The sequence below is a fragment of the Cynoglossus semilaevis genome, chromosome 9 (assembly GCF_000523025.1).
Source record: "Cynoglossus semilaevis isolate Cse_v1.0 chromosome 9, Cse_v1.0, whole genome shotgun sequence".
In the NCBI taxonomy this organism is placed as follows: domain Eukaryota; kingdom Metazoa; phylum Chordata; class Actinopteri; order Pleuronectiformes; family Cynoglossidae; genus Cynoglossus; species Cynoglossus semilaevis.
In genome coordinates, this window is record NC_024315.1 from 17,960,674 (window position 1) to 17,968,224 (window position 7,551).

Below are 7,551 nucleotides of genomic sequence, written 5' to 3' on the forward strand. Positions count from 1 at the left end.
AAGGGGATGGAGACGAGGCCCATCTTCACACGGACACTCTGCCACAGCCACGCCAAGCTCCCGCCGCTACTGTCGATGACTGGGTTCGTGGGGTTGTCTTCTAACCGTCTGCGAGCCTCCTAGGTGACTCAGTGAGACAGAAATAGCGGAAACCCCACGCAACTGTGAGAATATCTCCAGAGAGGCACTTGTTCAGCACTCCTGACAGGGCGCAGCCATCTTGGGTCGGTCCCAGAATGCACTGTTTCGGTGCGGCGCGAGAGTGACTGCCGTTCTACGTCACAGGCGCTGTTCCTGTCACGCAGACCACAAACCAAAACACAGGCGCACACGCACGACATTAAATTGCGATTTATACACGTTTAAAGAATAATAAAGTAATTAATCTCGTTTAAACTGAGATTATATATAATTTTTTATAATTTTATATATAATTTTGTTATGTAATTAAATGAACAATACTTTTGAAAGTGGGTGTGAATTATTGGTTGTCTCTGTACAAGACTCTCTGATATACAGTGCTAGTGAACTGTCCTGGTTGTAACTGTGCCCCCACTCCTTGACTACTGGGACTACCACATCTCAATTTCCGCAATTATTAAGCAATAAAAGACGCATTAATGATCATGAAATACATCAAGGTGAATGAGTGACTCCCCAATGAATGTAAGAAGTGTAATTTCGTATATTTGAGCCAATTGACGAGTCACTGACAGCCGACAGTAGTAACTGTGATAGTAGAGTTAGTGTCAGTGGTGTTCTAAATTAAAGTAAAAGTATGTGTATAGTATGCTTCTTCAAAACTGAAGAAGCATCTTGGATGAACAGTCAAATGACTTCTAGTAACAGTAAGCCAAAAGCGAGTTCTCATGTAGGGTTAGCATCAAGATCTCAGATGTTGGACAAAAATGTTTTGGATGAAGGCAAGGCAAACAGTAAGTAAAAAAGCAATCTTTACGAACAGCCAAGCGAAAGAAGCAGAGAAGTTAGAGGAGCAGGAAGCCACCAACGACACAAAAGGTACATCAGGGAGAAAACCCAAACATGCTTTTAACACGCGTTGTGTTTTTAAAACCAATCTCTGCTTTTCAGTGCTCCTGCATGAGTCATGTGAACAAAGTGTGTTCTACTTGTGTTCTGTCCCCATTATCCTTCGCTGTCGAGCCTCACACTCGTTTCTCAAACAGCAGGAAGCAAAAGGTGTGTTACTGACAGAACCGGTGAGGGACAAAAGCCATCCCATCTGTTGCCAGGTTATAACTCCAGTGTGTACATATACTCACACAGGCTGTGACATTTCTGATGGCCCTTTGACTGCTATCCCACAATCAACACCTTTGAGCAGTTTGATCCGGGCCAACAAAGAGACGGGCTCAAAGACCACGACGACTTGAGAGGAGCCCAACGCCGTCTGTGTCAGGCTCAAAGGATAGATGCTGCGCTGGGATGAGTAACAGCTTTTATTGGGTTGACAGCTCATCACAAACCACCACAATGGCCGCACCAGATGGATGGAACGTGGAAATATCCCTCTCTGAGCATTTGCCAGTGCAGTACATCACATAGCATGTGTGTGTGTGTGTGTGTGTGTGTGTGGCCTCTGGGCTTGTCACACTGCCAGTATACAAGCAGTGGACCGTGTCTGAAATTCAGGTGCGTCTTATCAAATCTGTAGCCCTCACAGACTGTTCCCAGTGTGAAACCAATTCAATCTCCTGGCGGCGTTACTGGTCGGAACTCTCAGATGGGGAAAAAAGCGAACGGGTGATGAGAAAAGAGAAGATTAGTGTACCTATGTTCTCTTTTTCATTCCTTTTTGTTCTTGTGTAGGGGACATGATGACATGATTATTATGGCCGGAACATGAAAGATGCAGCCAAAGGACAGAGGCAGGACACAGCTAAAAAAAAAAAAAATGTTCCCAGGGATCGCTACAAGAGAAGATTAAGAGAGAAAGAGAGGAAACTGATGGATGGATCTGGGGAAAAAATTGTTTCTTCCTCTCTGTAGTATTATATCTCATGAAAGTGCAAGTTTGTATTTCTTCCTAATGATCTAGTGCATAGGGGTCAAACTCAAGGCCCGGGGGCCAAATGCGGCCCGCCAAGCCATTTTGTGTGACCGATCAGTTTTGTTGATAGGTTCCTTTTCTTATTTTCCAATTCTCCTCACCCTTTTTGAGTTTTTGACAATTGCTCACCTTCGTGCTTACAGGTTTACACCGTATCAATAAAAACACTTCTTACTCTAATGCATTGTTGTATAAGGGTCGTAAGTATTTGCGGCTCCAATAAAAGCCTCAACCCTTCATGTCTCACTCACTCTCAAGGCTGACTGAGGATATGAAAATGTAAATCTGTCATGCCCCCAAATACAATTTTGACAATGATTGTTGTAGCGTGCAAACGTAAACGACTGTGATGTAACATATAAAAGAAAACATGATTCTAATGGCTGCTGGAGGCTACAGCATCACACTGGGCTACAAAATTTGAGGCTCGAAGCCAAGCTGTGCTAAGGATTTAAAAAAAAAAAAAAAGTTATAAAACAAACAGTTGAAAATAACAGCTGAGACGAAAGTATCGGGGTTGGACTGGTCTCTGCGAGAGGTAACAAAGCAGCAGCTGCATGAACATCACAGCGGGGCAGAGCAATGACCCCGTGGACCTTCTCAGGTCGTGCTCATTGTTTGTTTTTTTTTTTTGTGGTTCTTTTCCATGACCTCATGCTCTTTTCCGTGGTTCCTGACTGGAGCAGGTGTGATCATGGAATTGGGAGCAGCAGGCCACTGATTCCATGCTCAGTAAAGCCGGTTGCAACTTGTGAAACACGTGGAAGCAGCTGAAGGAAATATGCTTGGTTTGTTGTAAATACACTTGAGATAATACCTTTAAATTGAGAAATACAGTCAGTGCATATTTCAGCCAACATTTCTGTAACGTCTCATTTTGCCGGGGTAGATAAAAGAAAACAGCCGTTTTCATTTTCACTGATGTGAAATGATCACAAAAAAAAACAGTATTTGTGTCTCTGAAACTCTGAGAATGCTAGTGTTGGTCTACAATCATCTCTTTAAACTGCACAAAGAAGTGGCAGAAACAGGCTTTACTGTACGTATAGTTTTCAATTTGTGCATGGACATCGGTTCAGTCAGGGTTCATTCAAAGACCCCAATAAGTCTCCTTTGCCCCGGCTCAAATTGACGTATTAAATAAATGATATTCCGTGCGCCAGAAGCAAAGGAGTCCATCAGTGTATCAGCAGCCAATGTTCGGGAGTTGATCAGTGCACCAGTACCGACTTTCAGGAGTCCATCAGTACATCAGTCCCCACTTTTAAAACTCTCTGGTGACTTATGGATGATTCTGTTCTTCCTAAATGCTGTATGTTGTTATTTTAGGTTCGACCTTGAGACGAAACAGCAGCAGAACTTAAAGGCTGGTAGCATTTCATCTTAAAGCAAAATAAATAATTCATTCATTATTTATACCACGCATAAAGGTATGTTGTTTTTAGAATGGCATTTCTATACAAATATATTTATAAGTTATGTATGTTTAGCAGTTTTTAGCTTTTTTTTTTCGTTAACTGTTGCTCATATTTTGGCTTATTTGACCCGAATATTATCTATTTATTACTTCTTTTTGGTTGTATCTAAACAACCTGTTTTATTTTCATTTCAAATACAACAAGAATCATGTAGTTGTTTTTTGCTTTATTTTTTTCCCCATTAATTATTTAACATCTTTTAAGTTTGCAACAATCTGTTGGCTAATCTCCTTAAATTTATGGCTATGCTCCGAGCTCATAAAACTAACTTCACTTGATTTTTTTGACATTGTTTTCCAGGTAAATGTCACCTGGAAGAATATTAAGGTTCAACTTTTAAACCTCAAAAACAACGTTCGACTCCGACCGTCACGTACTGACTCAGTGGCTGAGAAACTCATCCACTCTTCCATTTCTCCCCGGTTAGAATACTGCAGTGGAGTCCTGTTTGGTCCTGTTCCCAACAAAACCCTGGACAGCTTCCAATACGTCCAGAACTCTGCTGCCAGGGTCCTCGCACCAGGCCCTGGCAGCACATCACCTCCAACCGTCATTTACCTCCACAGGCTTCTGGTTCTGCTTTTCTTATAAAAATGTTGCATCCTCCTTGGCCTTTCCTCCCCAGAACCTTTCCGACTTCCTACGTCTCTACACCCCATCCTGTCAATGGAACGTCAGCTCCACTGAGTTGTCTCCACCCCTTTGGGGCCCTGGCCTTCAGTTTTACCGCACCTACCCTCTGGAACTCTCCCCCTCGGTATAGGCATGTGAACTGTTGACCTTCTCGCTGAAATCGGCGCTACTCCTGTAATGCCGCAGGCCTCCTCTTCAGAAATGTAGGAGCTTCTGCTGTCAACGCCTCTTCGCAGGTTCCAGACTGTGTGTGACGCGAGCATGCCCCGTCGAAACGCGCGGTCAATAATTGGTTTTGAGAGATATGTAAATTGGCTTTTGTGTTCATGCCATTCTTCTGTAATTGCTGGCAGCTTCTCCTGACAAGGAAAATCGATGGCTATTTACACAGGTACCAATTCATTCAGGAGTGTGTACAGGCATCATGGAGCTCACATCCTCCAGACATGTCTCCATTTAACCTTGATCAATGACTTTGCAGGAGACAGGCGGACGCCTGCTCCACTGGATGAATGGTGGGTGTCTGTTTTGTGACTCCCGCCCAGGAAAACAAATGTGCACGATGATCAATGAGAGACGGCTCTGCCGCAGAGTCAGCACCTTCGGAAAGTGATATTTTACCGAGAAAAAAAACAAAAAAAAAACAAACCCCACATGTTTCAACACATCCAAGAGGGAATTGGGAAGACAGAAAAAGGGCGAGAAAGGAGAGGAGGAGGAAGGTGAGGGCTCACCGACCTTGGCCTTGCGTTTGGAGCTGTCCCTAAAATGTTGATTTTTTATTTGTCAAGGAAGGCGCCACAGGGATCGGCCACACTCGGTCAGCTGTACGGAGGAAACTCTCAAATTCACACGCACCCACGGCCATAATATGCACACAAAGCAATGCACGCTGAGACGAGTGGGCGGTATGAAGCGCTCTAGTCTGAGGATGCACCTGTTCAGACCATTTCAACTGTTCAGATGGTTTTAGTTTGACACAAATGACAGTATAACGACATGCTGTAGAGTCTGTGTGTACTGGGGTCCTGTAGATGTAGCTGTCTAAGAGTTGTAGTGGCATGGCTGTGCAAGACTGTAAGCCAGGGGTGCCCAATCCCTGGTCCAGAGACCGGTGCCGGTCCATAATTAACTTGGTACTGGGCCGCAGTGGGACGTACTTCAGTTTTACTGATTTACTTCATTCAAAAAGTATCCAGTCATATCACTTTACTTTTTTCATTTAAAAGATAATCAGTCAATGTTTCAAAACAGTAGGTCATTGTTACATAATAAAGTCTTAAAGATGTTTTATTTTGAAAATTTAATGACTATTACTGATCTGCAGTAACAGCTGATACGGGCCGACCGGTCCTTGGTATAAAAAAGGTTAGGGGCCGCTCCTGTAAGCAACAGTTAATAGGCAATAGCCAATATGAGCTTATTAAATAATCAAATTTTTAGATTGGCTTAAACAAAAAAAAAACACAAAAAATTAGACTTGTCATTTAAGACCACAATCAGTTTAGTGCAGCAACAGACCTGAACAGTACAGCAGCAAACTTGGAATTACAAACACAAGCAATCAAAGTGGGAACAGAGCAAAACAAATGTCTAAATGTAGCCTTATTGTAGTAAGGCTGTTTTTCTCTGTTTCTAATTTTGAGCCTAAAAGGTGATCAACTAATGCAAGAATAATAGCATCTTCAACCGAAAAGGTTAAGTGCTGACGGCTGTTTTACATGTCAACGATAAGAATAATAGCATCTTCAACCGAAAAGGCTAAGTGCTGACGGCTGTTTTACTGTTTTTTCTCCACGCAGCAGACATGCTAACAGAGTTAGGCTAACGGTCTGTAGCTCCCGTTCTAGCTTCTATTTAAAGCTCTATCATCTAGGCATCTAACATCTCTGTGCAGTAGTTAAATGCGTTTACCCTCATTTAAGATTGCCTCCTTCTTCTGAGTTCAGGAATGAAGTTCTGTCTAAGAAAAAGGACTCTGGACTCCATTGGTTCTGCAGGCACTGAGACAGTAAGTTTCCCCATCAGAACAGGTTCTTGGACAGGTCATTGTGAATCTGAACAGCCCAACATTATACTCTGGCCCAGACAGACAAACCTTGCCCACACTTCCTTCCACATAAAATGGCCCATTAAATCACCGGGGTTTGAAGGAAAGCACTGCTGTCGACAGTCTAAAGCTGAGAGCAATGTGTTGCTTATAGAAATTTGTGCTACTTTATGGCCGACAGCAGCACTGTAACAAATGCAGAGACGGCAGGAAGCAATGATTTGGCTTGGACATCGCCGGTGCTCGTGGACAGGTCAGAGAGAAAATTTATATCCGCGATTTATAGTTGAGAAACTTCCCAAACTTGGACTTGAAGAAAATGCAGCAAACAACAATTCAACTATATACCAGCAGCACTACAGCCTGGTCTTTGGGGGGGGGGGCGACTGTGTCGTTATGTGCAGACCATAGTAATATAATAAATATAATATTTAGATTTTTGTGACATCATAATTGTTTCTCCTGTGAAAAATAATTACCGTATTTTCTGGACTATGTTGCACTTTTTTTCATTCTTTGGCTGGGTTTGCGACTTATATATTAAAATATAATATAATATAATTTCATGTTTGTTATTTTCACACTGAAAACCGCTAGAGGGCACTCTAGGTTTGTGTACCACTACCTGCTACTCCTGTAGTACTGAAACTTTACGTGTTTGTTATTTTCACAATGACAACCGCTAGGGGGCACTGGTGCGATTTATACTCCGGAGCGACTTGTATATGTTTTTTTCTTATTCATTATGCATTTTTTGGCTGGTGCGAATTATACTCCGGAACGACTTAGAGTTCGGAAATTACAGTACTTGACTTTTAGTCATTTGCGGTACAAGGAATTGATTTAAACAGGACAATTTATGGATCACATATTAATCAATCAGATTATTTCTTCTTGTGGAATTCTGGGGGATTTACTTTTTACATTTTTGAAATGTAAGACAAATTTTGCACAATAATCTTTGGACTGCACTGATCTTTTCAAATCTGGGTGCAACGTTTTAATATTTAGTATATGAGGTTGGTTTTGTGAGACTGACAGCGTGGCTGTCTAACGGGAAACTGACTTCGATGACTTTCACTGACATCTTTATGTCAGCGTCTGTCCAGACATTACTATAAGATCATCCTGCTGTCACTTACACATCACATTGATCCTCTCAGTCTTCATTCACTGTTAAGAAGAGGCTCAAACCTGACATAAAGCAGATCAATTCTGTCGGGTCTGTAAGCCTGTTTTGGTTTCCATCTTTCTTTCTTTTACTGCCACTGGCTAGTCTCTGTGTCTGTGCTTTCCTCTGTCTGTGCTGCTGCTGCTGC

At 42.4% G+C, this 7,551-nt stretch overlaps 1 protein-coding gene across 1 annotated transcript in view; it reads right to left on the reverse strand.

The window, feature by feature from the left end:
* The window catches only part of rptor (regulatory associated protein of MTOR, complex 1), a 209,177-nt gene that overhangs the window by 156,441 nt on the left and 45,185 nt on the right, over positions 1–7,551 (reverse strand). Inside the window, exon 4 of the mRNA XM_025058498.1 lies at positions 2–294. The gene's annotated coding sequence lies outside the window, so the exon portion shown is untranslated. The remainder of the gene's footprint in view (position 1; positions 295–7,551) is intronic.